The following is a 23,279-nucleotide window of genomic DNA, read 5'->3' as shown; positions in this document are numbered from 1 at the left end:
TACCTCCGGGCTACACTCCCAGACCTATAAAATAGGTCTATAAAATGTTTTTTTATTTTTGGAAACGGTCTCTTAAGGGAGCGCCGCTGGCTTTGAACCTGCGCGATCCTCCTGTTTCCGCCTCCCAAGCGCGGGGATTACAAACGTGCACCACCATGCCCAGCTATGAAAATATTTTAACAAACTTATTTTTTACTTTTTATGGGGTCAGTCACCTAATAAATAAACATATTTTGAATGAAGAAAAATGGCAATGCCAGAAATTCACCTGCTCTCAAACTCATCTAAAATCTTGTCCAGAATGGGAGTGAGAGGGAGGGGAGGAGAGGAGATAGTCCCAATTTGGAATTTTACTTATTTTTCTTAAAGCCTTCAGAAATACTCCATCTAAGAAAGGGCTTCTGTTCTAAAACACCGGGGCAACAGCCATCTGGTCTGCTGTCCCTGGTGGCCATCTCCTATCCCTGACCACCTCCTGTCTCCACTATAGGGGCGACCTCTGGCATTGCAGTGGTACTGAGAGCCCTCATCTCGGCTTCTGCTTGGCTGCCCTTTCCAGGACTTCTCACCTTTCATCTGCTGCTACCCACCCCTGCCAGCAGAGCCCCAATCACTCTTGTACTTCCTGCCTTCATAAGTTTGATTATAGAATTGTTTGGCTCTGCCACTTCTCAGAATATTGGACACTTCATTTTCATCTTCTGAGATCTCTTCTTTTGGTCTTCGCACTCTGCTATCCACAGAGTTGGCCCCAAGGCTGGCCAGGTCAGCTGTCTTAGGATCTTTTACTTTCTCAGGCTTCTCTTTCTGACTCTCACCGGTCCTCTTGAGCTCAAGTTCAGCAGGCTCAGTTCCTCTCTCTGTCTGGAATCTGAGTGGGAAGATGAGCCTTTTCCTCTGTTCCTTGAAGAACAGAAGCTGGGCCCAGATCTGCCCTGCATGTCTGGGACGACTGCGCTGCCCGGCCTTCGTGCTTGCTGCTCACACTTGTCTTGGGGATAGAACGTGCACTTTCCTCTTTGGCTTCTGGAAACTTATCCACTGCTGACACCGAGCCACATTCTTTGGATGGATCCAGGTTTTCCATAGGCAGATCCAACTCTCCTTTCTCATCAGAAGGCAGTCTCATCAGAAGGCAGGACTATATTCTGCCTCATCACAGGATTTTCTACGAATCCTTGCAAAGGATACCCATACCAAATGTGAGGAAAGAAAGGAGGTGGGATGGGCACTGGGCCTAAGATGGGTTTAGGTCCAAAGGATGGTTGTGGGTACACATTCTTCATATTCAGCATAACTGAAGTTGCCCAGGGTTCTCAGATTCAAGATCAGCCTGATAAGACAATTGTCCATGACTTTCAGACACCTGAGCTGGAGGGATAATCAGAGGTGGAGGAAATGCAGGCAGCCCAATCTCTGCTTGTGGCATCTGACCATTTGCCCTGACTTCAGTCTGCATGGAAAAGTGTGTTGGTGCAAGTACAGTCACTTTCATGCTGAGCAGAAGGAGCTTCCTGGAACCGAGAATTGTGAGGGTACACAGGGACAGAGACCTTTGGGTACCTCCTGCAGGCTGCCAGGTAGGCCTGGTGCAGAGGGTACAGGTAAGAATGAGGAGCCCACATTGGAAGCTTCACTCTAAGACTGAAGAAAAATAGAATACTTTTATCTTTAGGCAGGTCCTCCCGGCCTGGCACAGTGAATAAAGTGGTGCAATGGCTTGATCTCCCTGTTGGTTGTAAGGAAACCCAGGATTGAGTGGGTCTTGGTAAAGGCTCAATGTCTGAGGCAAAGGCATCAAGGGCTGGTTAACCACCTGTATCGACACAGGAACTGGAGAAGGTGTTAAATGAGCTTGGGACACAGCAGAAGCAGGTCCAGTGGTCAGCGTCTGTGTCACTACCAAAGCGGGAATCTGAGCAGGAACACCTGCTGGTCCAAAAGTTGTGGATTCATTTGGCCAGGCTGGCACAGTGACTGGTCACAAAGGCACTGCAGGGGCTAGGTGTACCTCAGAAGAAACAATAAGGGTAGCTGGATTCGACAATGACAAATGTTCTGCTGGCTTTTGTTCGGCAAGAGATGGGCACTCTAATTTCTTTGTTTTTGATGGTGATGTGACTCTTGAGCACTTTATCATCACTAATATTCTCCAATGTGCTTGGCTCAGGTTTCTTATCTAAGTGTGTATGTCCATGGACAGTCTGTCTTTTCGCTCCTCTGCATCCATTCTTTGTCTGCTTCCTTTCCTATCACTTACATTTGACGATTTTCTCTGGATATTTGTGTTGCTACTTGGAGAAGCCAACTGACTCACGGATGAGTTGGAAAGAGTGGGGAAAGCCTGTTCATCTCTGTTCTGAATCTCACAGAGTAAACGAGACTCTTCTATAGCTTGTTTCTCTTGGCTCTTCTGAAGAAAGGCCAAAATAGTGAGATTCTCGGCTCGTGTGATCAAATCCTCAACCTTCTTTCGATTAGGTTTTCTTGTGATGTGTGAGGGGTCCTGCTCAGGCCTTTGTGCTCACTAGAGGACCTCTGGGACTGAGGTCCTGAAGAGTAACCAGAGAACGCATATTGTCTGACTCCTGACAGATGCTGCAGGCGAGGAGGAAGTGCTGACGGGGCTTTGATTGGCTTGCTTGGAGTCTTTGGCCCTCGGTAATCCATGTCAGAATGGAAGCTGTGTCCAGAAGTGGGAGGTTTCTTTATCTTCTTTCCTGACATTGTGTTCCAGCTTTCTGGGGGAGGTGTTTTGAGGTTCTTGGGTGTGTGGTTTTTTTTCCCAGTTCTTCAACCAAAAGGGGTTCATTCTCAGTGTGAGTCCCTTGAATGTCTGCAGTAGAAAAATTTTCACTGTGATCCAACCTAACTTGGCATTTATCTCCAACTTCATACTGCAACCCAGCAGCAACGGAATAGTCACATTTTTGTTGAGCTTGTTTAGACATCAGCCAACATTCATACTCTACACTTCTATAGACTGCTAGGTTGCGTGATGTCAGAACTTCTCTAGACAGAGGAAGGCTAGTGGAAGTCCCGCTCTTCTTCAGGTGCTCATTATCTGACATAAGCTTAAACCCGTTCACAGCAGCAGCAGGATGTCTCTTGCAACTGACATCCTCTGAATCTGGTCCTTCACTGCTGCTTTCACCAGCCGCGTCACAGGGGTGGAGTCCCATCATGATTTTACTAACATCAGTTTTACACACCTTCTCATACCGCAATTCATAAAGGAGAGGCTGACTCATAGAGCAGAGCTATCTTTATACTTTATGGGGGTAGACAATATCATCATGATTTCCACTAGAAAAACACCGTGACACCTTTTCAGGAAAATTACTTTCGGTTACTTGTGAAGGAGAAACCTTTGGTTCCTGATAAATAAAATCTTTCCTGTACATAAGAGAAAGGGAACTTATTTCCACGTGTCCTACCCATTCCTATGGGGTTTCCAAAAGTTTTAAATACTCTTCAAATGACTCTTCTATAAAGGCTTCAAACGAGCCGGGCGTGGTGGCGCACGCTTGTAATCCCCGCGCTTGGGAGGCAGAGACAGGAGGATCGCGCAGGTTCGAAGCCAGCCGCGCGCGCTGGCTTAGGAGACCCTGTTTCCAAATAAAAATGTAAAAAATAGGTCTGGGAGTGTAGCCCGGAGGTAGAAGGGCTTCCAGGAACCCCAGTACCACAAAAAGAAAGAAAGAAAGAAAGAAAGAAAGAAAGAAAGAAAGAAAGAAAGAAAGAAAGAAAGGGCAAAAAAAAAAAAAAGCTTCAAACTTCTCTCTGTTCTCAGGAAAACAGTGGATACAGGCCATTCTAACTTCATCAAGGCGATACTGGGAGTGCAACACCTGCTCGGACACGGCGGGAACAGGCACGACCGGTCCTTGGCGACCTGTTTCCGATACCAGACGAGTCTCTGCAGATCGGCGTCCATGGGCGTCGTGTCCTCGCTAGGGTCGCCCCGCGGAGGGGAACGCCCATGTGCCGGAGTCTGAATTTTACTTTCAATTTTTTTTTCCTCTTGAAAAGATGTTTTAGAAATTCTCACAAGCATTTTTGCAACCTTGAGAAAAATATGGATATGCAAAGAAAAAATAAATCCTACTTTTTTCTCTCCATGTTTATCCCCACTCACTGGGTGTGCCTATTATTAACAATACAGTCTCTCTCCCTCTTTAAAAGTTTCAGGTTCACACACAGTTATAATTTTTGCTTTATTTATTTATTTACTTATTTATTCATTTACTTATTTATTTTGTGGCACTGATAATTGAACCCAGGGGCATTCTACCTCTGAGCTACACCCCAAGCCCTATTTTTTATTCTTTATTTTGAAACAGTCTCACTAAGTTGCAAAGGGCCTCACTAAGTAGCTGAGGCTGGTGGGGACCTGGGGGTTCTCCTGGCTCAGCCTCCCAAGTACTGGATTACAAGCATGCATATGCTTGTAATATGCATGCTCGTAATCCATATGTATGTAATCCTGGCCATATGTAGGTTTTTTAATGACTATGTTTTCAACTTCTTTTGGTAAATACCAAGAAGCATGGTCGCCAGATCATATGACAAGAGTATGTTTAGTTTTGTAAGAAACCACGAATCCGTCTTGCAGACTGGCTGTGCCATCCAGCATCCCCGCAGCAGTGTGATGCTCTGCTGCTCCACAGCTTGGCCACACTTGATGTTATCAGTATTCTGGATTTTGGCCATTCTAACAACACTGGTGTCAGTCTGTTTGTGCTGCTGAGACTGGGTAATTTATAAAAAAGAGAATTCTCTGCCAGGTATGGTGGCCACGCTTGTAATCCTAGTACTTGGGAGGCTGAAAAAGGAGGATTGCAGGTTTGAAGCCAGCCTCGACTACTTAGCGAGGCCCTCTGCTACTTAGTGAGACCCTGTTTCCAAAGAAGGAATAAAATCGGGCTGGGAGTTTAGCTTGGAGATAGAATGCCTATGGGCGAGAGAGAGAGAGAGAGAGAGAGAGAGAGAGAGAGAGAGAGAGAGAATTTCTTCTGTTCTGAAGGATAGGAAGGCCAAGGTCAAGGTGTCACTAGGTCCCACTTCTTAAGGTTCCACCACCATCTCAACACTGTGTTATTAGGATCAAGTTCTAGCACAAAACACTCAAGAGACATCCCATAGCAATCTCTTTATAATTATATACTCTTCTTTGTTTCTTACAATAGATTTTGACCTCAAGCCTATTATTTTCTGATAAATATAGCCATATGTGCTCTCTTTTGATTACCATTTACAAGGAATATTTTTCACTTATTCATTTGGCCTTGTTTCAAAATAAAGAATAAAAATCATAGGGCTGGAGGTGTAATTAGGAGCTAGAATGCCCCTGGGTTCCATCCCCAGTACACTAAACACCTGAGGATGGCCAAGAACCTGGATCCTCCTGTCTCAGCCTCCTGAAGGACAAGGATTATAAGTGTGTGCCACCACACCCAGCTTTTATAGCTTTTAAACATTTATTTGTTTAGCCAGGCATGGCGGTACAAAACAAAACAAAAAAATTGATTTTTTTTTACTCTTAACACATTTTCTTTTGTGTAACTTCTATGAGGATTTTCTCTGGTTATATAAAACATATTATTGTTATCACAGTTTTTTTTTTAAGCTAACCACAACTTTAATTGCAGGTGTGGTGGCACATACTTGTGATCTCAATACTTGGGAGGCTGAGACAGGAGGATTACAGGTTCAAGACCAGCCTCAGCCATGGAATGAGGGCCTCAACAACTTGGTGAAACCCTGTTTCAAAATAAAAAATAAAAAATAGGACTGGGGGTGTGGCTTGGTGGTAGAATGCCCCTGGGTTCATCCCCAGTACTGCAAAACAAAAACACAAACAACAAAAAAAGACCTCTTCATTTTTACTACAATTTATGTTATTGATGTCGCAATTTGCATCTCCATATATACCGTAAACATTAACTATATTTAGTTTTAGTTACTTTGGATACTTTTAATTTGACTTTTATAGTAGAATTAAAAGAGATGTTCTTAGTATCACTACAGTAATAGAGTACTTTTTATATGCCAATACATTTTCTTTTACCAAGGAGTTTTATACTTTCTTTTTTTAAAAAAAAATTCTTATTATTAGTCAGGAGTGATGCCTGATGATGTAATCCCAGTACTTGTGAAGCTGAGACAAGAGGATCACAGATTTGAGAATAGCCTCAACAGTATAGCAAGACTCTCAGCAACCTAGCAAGATCCTGTTTTAAAACAAAAATAAACAAGAGATGGGGGTATATCTCAGAGATAGAATACTCTGGGTCCAATCATCACTACCACAAACTTTGTTTTACTTATTATTATTATTATTATTAGTAGTAGTAGTAGTAGTAGTAGTAGTAGTACTGGGTTGCTCTACCACTGAGCTATACCTCCAGCTACACCTCAGACCTTTTTATTTTTTATTTTGAGACAGGGTCTCACTAAGCTTTTCATACTATCCTCAAATGTGTGATCCTCCTGCCATAGCCTCCTAAATATCTAGCATCACAGGCATGTGCCGCTGGCCTGGCTGGATTTTTCCCTTGTGGTTCTACAGTTGGAACCCAGGGGCATTCGACCTCCGAGCTACAACCCTGCCCTATTTTTTATTCTTTATTTTTAAACAAGATCCCACTGAGTTGCAGAGGGCCTCACTGAGTAGCTGAGGCTGTCCACGAACCGCGATCCTCCAGTCTCAGCCTCCCAAATGCTGGGATTACAAGTGTGCGCCACCATGCCCTGCTGGCCTGGCTGGATTTTATACTTTCTTGGGTTATTATGTTACTTTTTTATTTTGTTTGCTTTATTTATTTATTCATTCATTTATTTATTTTGTGGCACTGGGGATGAAACCCAGGGGCATTCTACCTCTGAGCTACATCCCTAGCCCTAATTTTTATTCTTTATTTTGAAACAAGATCTCACTGAGTTGCAAAGGGCCTATGTAGCTGAGGCTGGCTGAGAACCCAGATCCTCCTGTCTCAGCCTCCCAAATGCTGGGATTACAAGCGTGCACCACCACGCCTGGCTATCACGTCACTTTTTATTATTTTTTATTTTTAAGTTAAAAGCTCCCTTTGGCAAATTTTATAAGGCAAGTCTAGTGGTGGTAAACTACTTCAAGCTTAAAAATCTTTATATTTCTTTTGTGTGTGGGTGGGGGGATTGCTACTGCTGAGCTATACCTGAACCCTATTTTATTAAATTTAAAAAGGGTCTAGCTAAATTGCGGAGGGTGTCCTTGAACCTCTGATCCTCCTGTCTGGGATTACGGGTATAGGCAATCACACCCAGATTACCTTTTCTTCTTTTTGAAGAAAGATAGAATTGCCCAGTATGTTATTCTTATTTGGTAGTTCTTCCCCTCCCTTCACCCCACCCAAAACCCGAACTTTAAATATATGATCCTACTCTATTCTGGCCTAGAAGATTTCTACTGAAAACTCTGCTCATAGTCTTATGGAAGTTCCCTTGTATATTTTTCTCTTTTCAGATAGTCTTTTACTATCTGATTATAACATGTCTCTATGTTATAACCTTTCTTTTTTTCTTTCTTTCTTTTTGTTGTTGTACTGGGGATGGAACTCAGGGGGCATTCTGCCTCTGAGCTACATCCCCAGCCCTATTTTATTCTTTTGTTTTTTAAAAAGGATCTCACTAAGTTGTGAAAGGCTTCACGAAGTTGCTAAGGCTGGCTGTGAACTTGTGATCCTCCTGTCCTCAGCTTTCCAAGCACTAGAATTACACAGAAGCCACCACACCCAGATTCTTGTTATAATTTCTATTATTTGAGTTTTTAAAAATCTCCCTGGATCTGGATGTCTGTTTTCTTTCTCAGATTTAGGAAGTTTTCATCTTTTATTTCTTTGAATAAACTTTCTTGTTCTTTTCTTGTTCTCTGTGTCTCTCTTCTCTTTCTGAGATTCCCATAGTGCATATATTGGTATGCATGATGGTGTTTCAAGCATTCCTTAAGCTGCATTTGTTCTTTTATTTTTTTATTATCTGCAAGATAATTTCAAATAATCTGACTTCAGATTATCTGATTCTCTTTTCTGCTTGCTCTAGTCAGCTGTTGAATCTCTCCTCTGCATTTTTTTTAGTTCAGATAATGTTTTATTTAGCCCTAAGATTTCTATTGGTTCTTTATTAAAATTTATTTTCTTAAATTATTCATTTGTTTGTACACAGATATTCTAAGCTCATTAAGTTTATTTTGTGCTACTAATCTTGAATTCTCTATTAGGTGGTCAGTACATATCCATTTCATCAGGGTCAGTTTCTGGAGTTTTACCTTGATCCTTTGTTTGGATAGTGTTCCCATGTTTCTTAATTTTCCTTGACTATTTAGGTTGGTGTCTGTGCATTAGAAAAAAATGCCATATCTCCCATTGTTTCTGGGTTTGACTTGTACAGGAGAAGACCTAAACCATCCAACCTGGCCTGGAATTCTGTGGGCCTCTAATACTTTTGTGTTAGTACAAAACTGCTAATTTTTTTTTTTTTTTTTGCAGTATTGGGGATGTAACCCAGAAACATTCTACCTCCGAGCTACACCCCCAGCCCTATTCTTTAGTCTTTATTTTGAAACAGGGTCTCACTGAGTTGCACAGGGCCTCACTAAGTAGTAGCTGAGGCTGCCCACAAACCCGGATTTTCCTGTCTCAGCCTCCCAAATTCTGGGATTACAAGCATGTGCCACCATGCCCAGTTTACAAACTGCTATTTTTGCTATTAGGAGTCCATAGGCTTGTGGAGTATGCCAGCACTTTCAGATAGGCAGGACAGAAGCCAGTTCCTTGGTGTAATGTTGATATTGAGTTGGGGGGGGGTCCCAATGAAGGCAAACACCAACCAAGTTATTAAAGGCCTCCTTTTTTTTTTTTTTTTTGTGGTACTGGGGGTGGAACCCAGAGGCTTTCTACCTCCGGGATATACTCCCAGCCCTATTTTTATGTTTTATTTTTAAACAGGGTCTCACTAAGTTGCTGAGAGCCTCACTAAGTATCTGAGGCTGGCTTCGAACCTGTGTGATCCTCCTGTCTCAGCCTCCCAAGCGTGGGGATTACAAGCGTGCACCAGACTCTTTAATCAAAACTGGCACCTTCAGGTGAGGTCTACCGATTGTGGGGGAAAAGACCGATGACCTAGCAGCAGAGCCACTCGATCAGCGGAGTCATGGTGGGTCGGCCGAGTCACGTGGTTAGCGAGAAAGTCAGGGTATTTATCTTGGGGTGGAGCTAGCGGTGTGTGAATGCTGGTTCTCTAATGACATCTAGAGTCTCCCGGCATCTGGAGTCTGTCTCACGATGTCTGGATTCTCGCAACACTTGGAGTCTCACAACATCTCCGCTTCTGGCTTCCAGGTTTCGCCTCCTGTCCCTGCTGTGGGATCCCATGGGGGAAGGGAGGGACTTGACCTATCACTTGGGTACCTCCAAGTTGGAACTCTATGTGCACAGATCTATCTCTTTCTTTCCCCGCAAAGAAGCTTGTAGCTGGGATATTTATTTGTTTTTTATTTATTTAGATACTGGGTATTGAACCCAGGGGTATTCCATGTCTGAGCTACACCTCTAGCCCTTTTCTTTTGTTTGTTTGTTTCTTTGATATAGGGTTATGCTTAGTTGCTGAAGGCCTCCCTGAGTTGATGAGGCTGTCCTTGAACCTGCAATCCTCCTGCCTCAGCCTCCCAAGAACTAGGATGACAGGTGTGTGCCACCATGCCTGGCCTGGGATTTTCTTTGCTGTTTGTTTTATTTTTGTGTTTGTCTACTTGCTCTGCACTGAACCAAGGAAAAGAGTTATGGTGAGTGCTTGAATATTAGTTCATACCAGTAATTTGTTCTCTTGTCATCCTCCAAGGACCTACTATATGCCAGATGATGTCAATTCTCCAACACAAGAAAGGTAGAAGCCAGTTCCTCTGGTAGCACCTACAGACATTGAGGCATTAGATAAGCAGTTCTGCTTTTCTATGTTTTCAGGAGAAATAGGGTTCTAGCATTTATTGTCCACCTGCTCTGCACTGAGGCAGGGAGAGGAACTGTTGTGATCGTCTACAAGTGTGTGTGTGTGTGTGTGTGTGTGTGTGTGTGTGTGTGTTTATTACTGGGGATTGAACCCAGGGGCATTCTACCTCTGAGATACACCCTATCCCTATTTTTTAATTTTATTTTTAAAAATTGTATTTATTTAGCTGGGCGTGGTGGCCCACGCTTTGTAATCCCCGCGCTTGGGAGGCTGAGACAGGAGGATCACTCAGGTTCAAAGCCAGCCTCAGATACTTAGTGAGGCTCTCAGCAACTTAGTGAGATCCTGTTTCCAAATAAAATATATATTTAAAAAATAGGTCTGGGAGTATATCCCAGAGGTTGAAAGCCTCTGGGTTCTACCCCAGCACCACAAAAAAAAAATGTATGTATGTATGTATGTATGTATGTATGTATGTATGTATGTATTTTTGCAGTACTGGGGATGGAACCCAGGTGCATTCTACCTCTGAACTACACCTCCAGCCCTGTTTTTTATTCTTTATTTTAAAACAGGGTCTCACTAAGTTGTGGAGGGTCCCACTAAGTAGCTGAAGCTGTCCACAAACCACAATCCTCCAGTCTCAGCCTCCTGAATGCTGGGATTACAAGTGTACACCACCACACCTAGCTTTTTTAAACTTTAAAACAGTTTTAAAAAGTTGCAGAGGGCCTCTCTAAGTTGCTAAGGTTGGCCTCAAACTGTGATCCTTCTGCCTTAGCCTTCCAAGTACTGGGATTACAGGCTAGCCACCATGCCAAGCTTAGTGATTAGAACAAGTTAGTGCTAAACACTCTTAGTATATTAATAATTGTTTTAAATTCTTGTTTCTGATAATTCCAACATCCTTGCCTTATTGAAGTCTGGTTCTTAAGCTTGTTCTGTCTCTTCAAAATGTGTGTGTGGGTTTTGGGGTTTTTTTTTTTGTTTTGTTTTTTTTGCTTTTGACTCTTTTTTTTTTTGTGGTACTGGGGTTTCTGGAAGCCCTTCTACCTCCGGGCTACACTCCCAGACCTATTTTATACTTTTTATTTTTGGAAACAGGGTCTCTTAAGCCAGCGAGGCTGGCTTCGAACCTGCGTGATCCTCCTGTCTCTGCCTCCCAAGCACGGGGATTACAAGCGTGCGCCACCACGCCTGGCTGCTTTTGCCTTTTATTATGACTTGTAATTTTGCCTTGATGTACTGAGGTGAAAAATATATTATGCTAGGTGTAGTGGTGTATGCTTGTACTTGGGAATATAGTACTTTGGAGGCGAAGACAGGAGGACCACAGGTTTAAGGACAACCTTGGAAAGTAGTAAGACTCTCCATCAACCTAACGAGACCCTGGTTCCAAATAAAAATAAAAATAGGACTGGGAATGTAGCTTGGAGGTAGAATGCCCCTGGGTTCAATTATCAGTACCACAATAAATACATAAATAAACATGTCTTATAAGTAAGACATCAGTAATGTGATAATTTGAGGGGGTTGGAGAGGAAGTGTTCTACAATCCTATGGTTAGGTCTCAGTGTTTTACTCAACCTGTACAACTAGAATGTGACCTTAACAAGTGCTTCATAGCCCTCTGTCCTCTCTCCACTCCTTTGGTGGAACTGGATAGCTAGAAAAAGCACTGGACTTGAGTAAATCTCTCCCTCCATGTGGAATGCTAGGGCAGGCTGGGGTTGGCTATTTCCCTCCTCTCAGGTCAGTTAGACTCTGATTTAATCCTAAGAATTTAGGTTCTAATAAAATAGTTTTTCATAAGGGTATGCCTTAAGAAAAATGAAATGTAACCAGCTCAGTGATGCACACTTGTAATCGTAGTACTTGGGAGTCTGAGACAATAGGATTGCAGGCCAGCCTCAGCAACTTATGAGATCCTTAGAAACTTAGTGAGACCCACTTCACAAATAAAAAATAAAAAGGGTTGGGAGTATGAGCTCAAAGGTAGAATGCCTCTGGATTCAATTGCCAGAACAATAAAAGAAAAAAGAGAGAAAAGAAAAACAAAATATTCTAACATATTTCAAAATGGAAGGATTTTTCTCTGATATTCACAATGAGAACCTGGCTAACCTTTTGGAGTTCACATTGCTGAGAAAGTATGGCTTCTTCTGTATGACTAGGTTACCCTGGAGTTCTAGGGTCTTTCTTTTTAGGGGAATGGGTTGGGCTGCTGGGAAATGAACCCAGGGCCTTGTGCCCTAGAAATGACTATATCCCCAGCCCTGCCCTGGAGTTCTTGGCTCTAATGGCGTTCCATACTGAGCCCTCACCAGTTCACCAATTACAGTTCACAAGTGCTGGTTCTTGTGAAGGTTTCTTCTTGAGGGCATCTGCACCAGTACCTTGTGATTCCCTACCTCTCTAATTTGGGGAGCAGCAGTTTGCCCTGGGATTTTACTTCTTGATAAATCTAAAAAAATATATATTGATTTTTTTCAGTTTGGTTAGCCTTTTAGGATGTTTTTAGGATGGAGTGGTGACTTTCAAATTCCTTACATGCCAATCTTGAAACCAGAAGTCCCATCATGTCTTACTGGAGATCGAATCCAGGGCTAGTCTACCTCTATGTTATATTCCTAGCCCTATTTTATTTTTACTTTGAAATAAGATCTTATTAAACTGTGGAGGGCCTTGTTGCCAAGGTTCGCTGAAAATCTGTGATTCTCCTGTCTCAGCCTCCCAAGTACTGGGGTTACAGGCACGTGCCATCACACCTGGCTTCTCAAACACATTTTAAAATAAAATGGAGTCCTAATTTAGAGACCACCAACCTTGACACTTTATTCCAAGTTAAAACACACATAGAGAGGAAGTTCTCTAATTATAAAAGCTAAAAGAAATAATTTCTGTGTTTTGGAGGAACAATAAAATGAGACTGTATTACAGATAATCTAATGCTAATTTGCCATATTGCCTCCTGAGGACTATATTAGATAGATGGTTTCCCTTATGTAGAGATCAAGTTATTTCAAGAGGAATCCCCACTGACTATCTTATTATCACATTGTTTTAGTTCTAATATTTAACATTTCCTGAAAATTCTGTAACAGTTGCTACTAAAGATAAGATTTAAAATGTCTGTTACTCAAGGGAAGAAATGAGTATTAAGTTTCTTTTTAAATGGTGATAAAAATAAAATTCTCTGAGCTTTCTTGCTTGTTTGAAAATCCATCATTCTGAGTACCTTGACTAATTTGGAAGAATGTGGCAAACTTGAATTGTCCCTCACACTGAAGAAATTTTTACAGTTCTTTTTTTTTAAAATTTGAAACAGGATGTCACTAAGTTCCAGATGGCTGAGGCTGTCCTCAAACCTGCTGTCCTCTTGAGATTTCAGGCACGCATCAGTCCTTTATAAGAATGTACTGTCTTGATAAGTTTTTCTCACATCAACTCATGTTTTCCAGAGACACCAGGAATCAGTGTTTGGTACCTGTTCATCTTAGCAACAAATTTGTTCTAAAATTTTTTATTAGCACCATTAGTGTAGAATGTGGCAGACTATTCTTTTGTATAATTTTTGTCACAGATATTACTTTTAGATCAAGATCCCAATGCTTTAAGTTGTTCTATTCTTAAAGTACAGGCTGAGGTGGAAGTCTCTGTGTATTGACTTTAGTAATGCTTGATCTCTGTCATAATCAAGGTGTCCGAAACTGCCTTGGTAATAGAAGTAGTTGTGGAACTAGTAGATTCACAAATTCAAACATTTATCCAATAAATCTTTTGAATGACAATCATAATAGATTCCTGGGGCCCTACGACGCTGGCTGTGTGGTACATGGCTGTAATCCTAATACTTAGGAGGCTAAAACAGGAGGGTCGCAGGTTTGAAGATAGCCTCAGCAACTTAGTGAGCCTCTCAGCAACTTTGCAAGACTCTGTTTTTAAATAAAAATTAGGGCTGGGGTTGTAACTCAGAGTTAGAAAGCTCCTGGATTCAATTCTCAGCACCACCAAAAACAAACCAAACCAAAACAAAACAACCTCCACATTTCCCACAGTTGTTTAGAATAGCAAGCCTCATAATTTTTCTGCTCTTTCTTATATCTTCTTTTTATTTTTATATTTACATTTTGGGCCCTGTGAATGGAACCCAGGGGCATTCTATCTCTGAGCTATACCGTCAGAGATATTTATTTATTTATTATTTTTATTATTTATTTATTTACTTATTATTTTTATTATTTATTTATTTACTTATTTTTATTATTTGAAACAGGGTCTTACTAAATTGCTGAGAGCCTTTTTTTTTTTTTTTTTTTTTTTTTTTTGGTGGTACTGGGGTTCCTGGAAGCCCTTCTACCTCCGGGCTACACTCCCAGACCTATTTTATATTTTTGAAACAGGGTCTCTTACGCCAGCGGGGCTGGCTTCGAACCTGCGCGATTCTCCTGTCTCCGCCTCCCAAGCGCGGGGATTACAAGCGTGTGCCACCACGCCCAGCCGCTGAGAGCCTTTCTAAGTAGCAGAGGCAGGACCCTTCTATCTCAGCCTTCCATTCTTATGTCTTTTTGATGAATCCTTCCATTGCTTTTCATGCTTGACTAGCAAGGGCCGTTACTATCTTTATTCCTCCTTCTCAAACAAATTTACTAAGCATTTCATAGTTTAAAATTCTGCCGGGGGTGGTGGCGCACGCTTGTAATCCCCGGCGCTTGTAATCCCAGGCTTGGGAGGTGGAGACAGGAGGATCGTGCAGGCTCGAAGCCAGCTATGCTGGCTTAAGAGACCCTGTTTCCAAATATAAAAAAGTAAAAACTAGGTCTGGGAGTGTAGCCTGGAGGTAGAAAGGCTTCCAGGAACCCCAGAACCACCAAATAAATAAATAAATAAATAAATAAATAAATAAATAAAATTCACCATGCCTGGCAGTTGTTCTATTATGGTGTATTTGAAATATAATGTCAAAGATATGGATCTAGACATAGAGTAGCCAGCATAAAACTGAAAAAGCAAACAAAATTAGAACAATCACACTAATCTATTTCAAGACTTATTCTAAAGCTATAGCAACCAAACAACACAGTATTGGTAAAATAATAGACACAAAAATCAGTTAGAACAGAAAAGAGAACCCAGAAACAGACTAACAGAAATCTAGTCAACTGATTTTTGACAAAGGTGCAAAGTCAATTCAATGGAAAAAGAATAGTCTTTTTGAGAAAAAATGCTGTAATAATTGGACATGCATATGCCCCAAATAAATGAAAACACATGTTCACACAAAGATATACATATATACACATACATATAGCAGCATTATTTATAATAGTACCAAAGTGAAAACAATCCAAATATCATTAACTGATGAGTGGATATGCAAATTGTGGTATATCCAGAAAACACCATATTATTCAGTCATAAAAAAGGAAAGACTTTCTGACATTCTATAGTTTGGAAGGACTTAGAAAATATTGCATCAGGTGAAATAAACCAGGCACAATGGCCACCTTTTGTATGATTTCATTTAATTTATGTTAAATGTCCAAAATGGAGACAAGAAATAGATTAGTGATTGCCAGAGGCTGGAGGAGACAGACTAGGGAGCAATTGCTTAATTAACAGGGTACTTCTTCCTGGAGTGATGAAAATATTCTGAAATTAGACATTGGTGATGATGGTACAATATTGTGCATATACTAAAAGCCACTGGGCTCTCTACAATAAATTGGCTAAAATGGTGTCATATACTTTTACCTAAAAAAAAAAAAAAAGAAGATAAGCAGAATGTCTGAACAGATACCTCACCAAAGAAGATATACGGATGGCAAATCAATATATGAAAAGATGTTCAATATCACTGATCATTGCAAATTAAAAATAAATGTGCTGTGCCAGGTGTGGTGGCACATGCTAGTAAGCCCAGTACTTGGGAGGCTGAGACATAGGATCACAGATTTGTGATCAGCTACTTAGTGTCAGCTAGTGTTAGCTTCAGCTACTTAGTGAGGCCCTACATAACTTAGTGAGACCTTGTTTCAAAATAAAGAATAAAAAATAGGTCTAGAGTACATGTAGCTCAGGCATAGAATGCCCCTGGGGTCAATCCTCAGTACCACAAAATAAATAAAAATAAATAAATAATAAAATAAGATATGACTACATACTTATTAGAACGGCTAAAAATTATTTTTAAATCACAATACTAAAGCCAGGTGTGATGGCACAAGCCTATAATCCCAGTTCTTGGGAGGTCCAGTTTTAAAATAAAATAGGACTAGGGTGTTGCTTGGAGGTAGAATGCCCCCGAGTTCAACCCCCAACCCCCTCACGACAATACAAATTGCTAGTAAGGATGAAAAACAATAGTAATTCATTTTTTGCTAGTGGGAATGCAAAATTATATAGCCACTTTGAAAGAAAAATGTATCACTTTCTTACAAAGCTAAACATAGCCTTGCCATATGGTTCAGCAGTTGTGCTTATAGGTATTTTCCAAACTAATTTCAAAATTTATGTCCACACAAAAACCTAAAAATGTTTATAGCAGGTTGTTCATAATTTTCAAAAACAGGGAGTAATCAATACTTCCTTTCAATAGGTGAATTAAAAAAAAAAACATGGCACATCTACTCAGTGGAATACTCTGATCAAAAAAGGAATGAGCTATCAACCCACAACAAAAAAGTGAATCCTAAATGCATATTTCTAAGATAAAGAAGCTAATCTGAAAAGACTACATACTGTATAAATCATGTATGTTCTTGAAAAGAGCATAAATGGCAGCCAAATCAGGGTTGTAAAGCTTTTTGGAGAAGGTAAGATTGAATAGGAGAAATGAGGTGGGTTTTTTTTTTTTTTGTATTTGTGCGTGTGTGCACGCGCGTGTGTAATAACTACGCATAGCATTACAGTTGTGAATACATGACATTATGTATTTGTAAAATCCCATAGAACTTTTCCGCACAAAGAGAGAATGTTAGTGTAGAAATAAAAAAAAAAAATGTATCATTTATATAGCTGTCGGGAAGAAGGTAGCAGAAAAGAATAAAGTGTGTTTCAGGTGCTGGGGAGAGAGGGAGTATTTTAGTAACTTTGTACTAAGTGGGGACTAACACAAAAGGTGAAAGAACTGAACCTAAGTACTGTACTCTGGCAAAGTTATTTCTCATAGTGGTATAAGTTAATAATTCTGAAATCACTATAAATCCATACTGAAATTAAGTAAATAAGCGGAGGATTCTTGGAGTCAGATTTTTGACTGTTGGAGAGGAAGGTTCAGAGAACAAGGAGGCAAAGACTGGAATGACCCATGTGATCAAAGATTAGAGACATAGAATGAACTCAAAATTCATTTAATATACATACAGATGGGTATATAGGGAATGTATCTGTCAACATCCTTGCAGCCATAATCTAAAGATCTAAAGTTCTAAAGAACTTAGAGGAAAGATTTATTTTCTCATGCTTTTGGGCTCAGTCCATATGGGGCTGGGGATCACGGATCTCAGGGCATGGTGGTGGTAGGTTGAGGGAGAGCACATGGGCTGTGCTCTTTACATCATGGAAGTGAGAGAGAGAGAGAGAGAGAGAGAGAGAGAGAGAGAGAGAGAGAGAGAGCGCGCGCAAGCACACACAGGGGGAAGAGGAACCCTTTATATAATCCTCAAGGCTGCACCCCAAGGGACCCACCTCCAGCCATACCCTATCAGCCTGGATCTCCACCCAGATAAATTCATTATAATGGCTGCTAGCATTACAATCATGGCTCCACTATATCAACCCTGAATATTAGTAAATAAGATCTTTGGGGATATCTAACTGTAACATAATATCTAACTGTAACATAATATTTATAAATAAGTATATGTAGGGAACAGCCGGGGCCGGGTCATGGGACTCTGGGCCCCGGGCCAGACTGTGCGGAGCACGCCAGACCCCTGGAGAAACTGGGCCCAGTAAGACCCTGGGTCCCGGGCAGGGATTGCGTGGGGCACGCCGGACCCTGGAACAGCCGGGGCCCGGGTCGCAGGACTCTGGGCCCCAGGCGGAGTTGTGCAGAGCACGCTGGACCCATGGAGAAACCGACTGGGTCACAGTGCTACTGAGTGCCTGATCCCAATACCTCCTCAAACCACACATACTGTCTTCTCTTATTGAAAAAAAAAAAAAGGAAAAGAAAAAGAAAAAAGAAAAATATTAGAGAGGGATTAAGAAGGCCGTGGTGGATGCCAGAATACTGGAGATGCAGACAAAACTTATCCAAATGCACTGGAACTTATGGAAAAATTCCCCGTGAAGGAGGATAGCTGTTTCTCTATATTGTTAAGAATCATGGACATCACCTGTAAGGAGAGAGCTTAGCGGAGACCAAGGAGAAAGGCGGTGTTGAAAATGATCTTTGCGATGGCGGTGGAGACTTGTATTCAGTAGAAGCAGAAATCGGATTCTACCAACCTTATTTTTTTGGAGAAATTACACAAAATGTCGAATGCTACTGTCAAGCATGCTTAGGAACACTGGACAACATTCAGAGTGGAAAAAGAGCTTGGGAAAGATTTGAAATGGTGGAGGCAGTGGCAATGGCAGTGGCCAGTACTCAGGGGAGGCAGAGATCTGATGCATTACACCTGGAACCTTTGCAATAATAACCCCAGAGGCAGAACGTGCTACCACCACACACCTCAAGAACGTGGGACAATTGGTTGGGCAAAGAGGGTACTCGGATTGGAGCCTGCCGTGAGGCAAGGCCGGTGCTGGGGCCTCTGAGGCCAGGATAAGAGCCTGCCGAGGGGCTAGGTCGGTGCCGGGGCCAGCGGCCGGCATTGGAGCCTTCCGTGAGGCAAGGTCACTGCTGAGGCCTCCGAGGCCGGGATCAGAGCCTGCCAAGGGGTTAGGCCGGTGCTGGGGTCAGCGAGTCCATCATCGGAGCCTGCTGTGAGGCAAGGCCGGTGCTGGGGCCTCCGAGGCCAGGATAAGAGCCTGCCGAGGGGTTAGGCTGGTGCCGGGGCCAATGGCCGGCATCGGAGCCTGCCATGAGGCAAGGCCACTACTGGAGCCTCCGAGGCCTGGATTGGAGCCTGCCATGAGGCAAGGCCGGTGTTGGGGCCTCCGAGGCTGGGATTGGAGCCTGCCGAGGGGTTAGGCTGGTGCCGGGGCCAGCGGCCGGCATCAGAGCCTTCCGTGAGGCAAGGCCGCTACTGAGGCCTCTGAGGCCGGTATTGGAGCCTGCTGAGGGGTTAGGCTGGTGCTGGGGCCAGAGAGGCCGGCATTGGAGCCTGCTGTGAGGCAAGGCTGGTGCTGGGGCCTCCGAGGCCAGGATAAGAGCCTGCCGAGGGGTTAGGCCGGTGCCGGGGCCAATGGCCAGCATCGAAGCCTGCCATGAGGCAAGTACTACTAGGCCCGCTACTAGAGCCTCTGAGGCTGGGATCAGAGCCTGCCAAGGGGTTAGGCCGATGCTGGGGCCAGTGGCCAGCATCGGAGCCTGCTGTGAGGCAAGGCCAGTGCTGGGGCCTCCGAGGCTGGGATAAGAGTCTGTTGAGGGGTTAGGCCAGTGCTGGAGCCAATGGCTGGCATCGGAGCCTGCCATGAGGTAAGGCTGGTGCTGGGGCCTCTGAGGCCAGGATAAGAGCCTGCTGAGGGGCTAGGTCGGTGCCGGGGCCAGCAGCCAGCATTGAAGCCTTCCGTGAGGCAAGGCTGCTACTGAGGCTTCTGAGGCTGGGATCGAAGACTGCCGAGGGGTTAGGCCGGTGCCAGGGCCAGCATGGCCAGGATCGGAGCCTGCTGTGAGGCAAGGCCGATGCTGGGGCCTCCAAGGCCTGGAACGGAGCCTGCCGAGGTGTTAGGCCAATGCTGGGGCCAATGGCCGGCATCGAAGCCTGTCATGAGGCAAGGCTGCTACTGGGGTCTCTGAGGCCGAGATCGGAGCCTACCGAGGGGTTAGGCCAGTGCTGGGGCCAGTGAGGCCAGGTTCGGAGCCTGCCATGAGGCTAGGCCGGTGCTGGGGTGTCCGAGGCCAGGATCGGAGCCTGCCCAGGGGTTAGGCTGGTGCCGGGGCCAATGGCCAGCATCGGAGCCTCCCGTGAGGCAAGGCTGCTACTGGGGCCTCTGAGGCTGGGATCGGAGCCAGCTGAGGGGTTAGGCTGGTGTCGGGGCCAGCGAGACCAGAATCGGGGCCTCCCATGAGGCAAGGCCGCTGCTTGAGCCAGAGAGGTCTGGATCAGTCCACCGGGTAGCCAGGCCACTACTGGGGCCGTCAAGAGTGGGATCGGTACTTGCAACGCGGCATGCACAGAGAAATATCACAGAAAATAAAAATAAAAAAATCAGATGCTTCTCCTAATAAGCAAAAACTAGGAGGAAAGGGGCAACAGGAAGAGGTCGAACTATAAAAAGGGCCCTATAGTGAAGCAACTAAGGTGACCAATCAGAGGGTATGGAATAGGGGAGGATGGATTCTCTTTAAAACGCAGGAGGTACATAAACAAATGTATCAAAGTTAATCACCAAACGAGCATGGGATGGAGGGAGGGGGAGGGAATGGGATGGCGTCTGGATGATGTGTGCTTGTATATGCTCTCAAGTCTTGTATTCCAATGTGATATATGATTACAATGCACCAGTAAAAATAAATTAAAAATAAATAAGTATATATAAGCAGTTAGTACATGTAATGGTTTGGATATGGAGTGTCCCCCAGAAAGGCTCATATGTTGGCAATACAGAATCATTCAGAGGTGAAATAATTGAATTGGGGTTCTAACCTCATTATTGGATAAATCCACTGATAGATTAATCATTTGAACAGACTTACTGGGTAGTAGCTGTGAGCAGGGAGGCTGTGGCTGGAGGAGGCAGGTCACTAGGGCCACCCTTTGGGACTGTATCTGTCCCTGGTCCTTTCCTCTTTCTCTCTCTTTCTGGTTGCCAGGAGCCCACAGCTGTCCTCCACCATGTCCTGCCCTCATGCCTTTTCTGTCTTAGAGCTGATCAACCATGGACTGAACCTCTGAAACTGTGAGCCCGAAGACTCTTCCTCCTCTAAATTGTTCTTGTCAGGGATGTTTGTCACAGCATGAAAAAGCTGACTAAACAGTATGCACACATCTATTTTCTCACTCAGTCAGCTTGAGAGGACCTGGAAGTACTGCCAACCCAGTAGCAATCAGCATATTCAGCATTTAGACCTTGGCTTTTTTTTTTTTTTTTTTTGGTGGTACTGGGGTTCCTGGAAGCCCTTATACCTCCGGGCTACACTCCCAGACCTATTTTATATTTTTGAAACAGGGTCTCTTATGCCAGCGCGATCCTCCTGTCTCCACCTCCCAAGTGCGGGGATTACAAATGTGTGCCACCACGCCCGGCTAGAACTTGGTTTTTTATACCATTTTCCAATAAAGAACCAGTATTCTTTGAAGAAATGGTTGGTTGTGGAGTTGGGGCGCGGGATACATAGGATGATTTGGTAGCATTTTGTAGTCCCAAAAGGTAAGGGAAGTGCTTAAAGAAAAATCACAAGAACGAGGAATGTCAAAAGGACGGGGGGCGGGGGCAAATTGAAAGAGTTCCCAGTGGCCCAAACTGGAGCAATGTAAATAATAATAAATAACATAGTATTGGTTTATAATCCAAAGTATAAAATAAATGTCAATGAGTCTGATATAAAGATAATGGGGTGTGTGTGTGTGTGTGTGTGTGTGTGTGTGTGTTTGTGTGTGTGTGTATGTGTGTGTGTGTGGTATGTTACTAGGGATTGAACTCAAGAGCATTTTATCTCTGAGCTATACCCCCAGCTCTATTTTATTATTTTTATTTTGAAACAGGATCTCACTAAATAAATAACTTAATAAATAAGGGAAATATACAAACTGCCTGTGTAGGAACTTTGCAAATCATTTCTGGAGATTCTTCACTCTCAAGGAGATATACTCCTTTAGTGTGGACTGTGCATAGTCCTTCCAAAAATTATAGTATGGAAAGGAGGAAAAAAGAACAAATTGACAGTGGGGAAATCTGGAAAACTCTCTCTCAGGCAGGTGAACTTAGCACCATAGTGATAATTCATGTTGATAACTATTTACCCTGAGTGTGTGATGAGCATGGCACTTTCCCTCTTTGGTTCCTTTCTCCAAATGCAGAAACCCCCACAAAAAAGTCACACAAAACCCAGTTGGAGAACCTGACAAGTACTCCTCATGACAGTGAAGGTAATTAAAAACAATGTAATTAGAGATGGCAGAAGAGAGGGAGACAGCATGTTTCAGGTGCTCTGAGACTCAGAACTTGACCAGCAGGAAGACCGCTTCTTGGAAAGGGAAGAAAACCAGCCAAAACTCATCAGAATAATGACAGTCAAAGCACGGTGACATCGGAGGCAGAAGAGAGAGCAGAGGACTATAAAGAGCTCCCTACAGCTCACCTGGTGAGCAGAGTGGGGGCAATAACATCTTGTGCAGGCTGTTCCCAGGCTGGTGGCTGGCGGCTGCCAGAATTGAGTTCTTGGAGAACTCCAGCAAAAAAGTAGCAGAATGTCGTCGAATCAGTGACTGCAGATCATCATCAAAAGCAGATGCACTTTTTTTGATATATTCAATAGAGACCTGACTATCCATATGGCCCAGCTAGAGCTAGATACTGTGCTGTAGCAGAACCCATCTCTGCCTCCAGGGACCCAAGTGGCACTTGTCAAGACTCTGAGTTAACAAGCCATCCCAGAGGGAGACCACCCTGTGCAGTGCAGTCATGCCATGTATTCACGCATGACACAGGGACTTGCGTGGCTGAGTTTGCAAAGGTTACAGTCAGACTCAGCAGAAGTATGAATTAGCAGACAGCTGCTAGAGATATTTGTGGGGGGTACTTAGAGTTCACCAAGCCCTTGCAGGGTCTCCAATGATCACCACAGGACAGCCAGATGTGGGGTAAAATAACTCAGCCTACTGAGTTGTAGGCTCTGAAAGCTATAAACTCACATTTAGCTGTGTTTGGGTGCTATAAGCACCAAGGCCAGAGGTCAATAAAGTCTCACATGATTGCAGCCACCCAGAGCAGCAGCAGTATCCCTTGGCTAAATAACTGAGCCACCCAAGCCTCAGGCTCAGAATGGTACAATCTCTCCCTGCCAGAGCTTGGACCCAAAAGCAGGGCAGCCAGGGGATAGGAGGGGGTCACGTGATCATCGCTAAAGGCTGGGAACTCAATACTCCCTTCTGCCAGCAGAGTTTGTATTTGGCATGAATGCATGCCAGTGACTGACAGCACTTCACATGATCATAACCAGTGGGTCAGAGGTGGTC

General features: G+C 43.4%; 1 pseudogene across 1 annotated transcript; it reads right to left on the bottom strand.

Annotated features, from left to right (window-relative positions):
* Positions 1-387: 387 nt before the first annotated feature.
* On the bottom strand, positions 388-22,595 carry LOC308269546 (OTU domain-containing protein 4-like; annotated as a pseudogene). Its single transcript has 3 exons — positions 22,403-22,595; positions 3,770-4,023; positions 388-3,496 (listed from the first exon to the last, which is right to left on the bottom strand). The product of its transcript is annotated as an OTU domain-containing protein 4-like (transcript).
* Positions 22,596-23,279: the final 684 nt, after the last annotated feature.

The sequence above is a fragment of the Muscardinus avellanarius genome (genome assembly GCF_963383645.1).
Source record: "Muscardinus avellanarius genome assembly, chromosome: 11".
Lineage (NCBI taxonomy): Eukaryota > Metazoa > Chordata > Mammalia > Rodentia > Gliridae > Muscardinus > Muscardinus avellanarius.
Note: the sequence above shows the minus strand (reverse complement) of the source record. Positions and strands in the feature narration are given on the sequence as shown.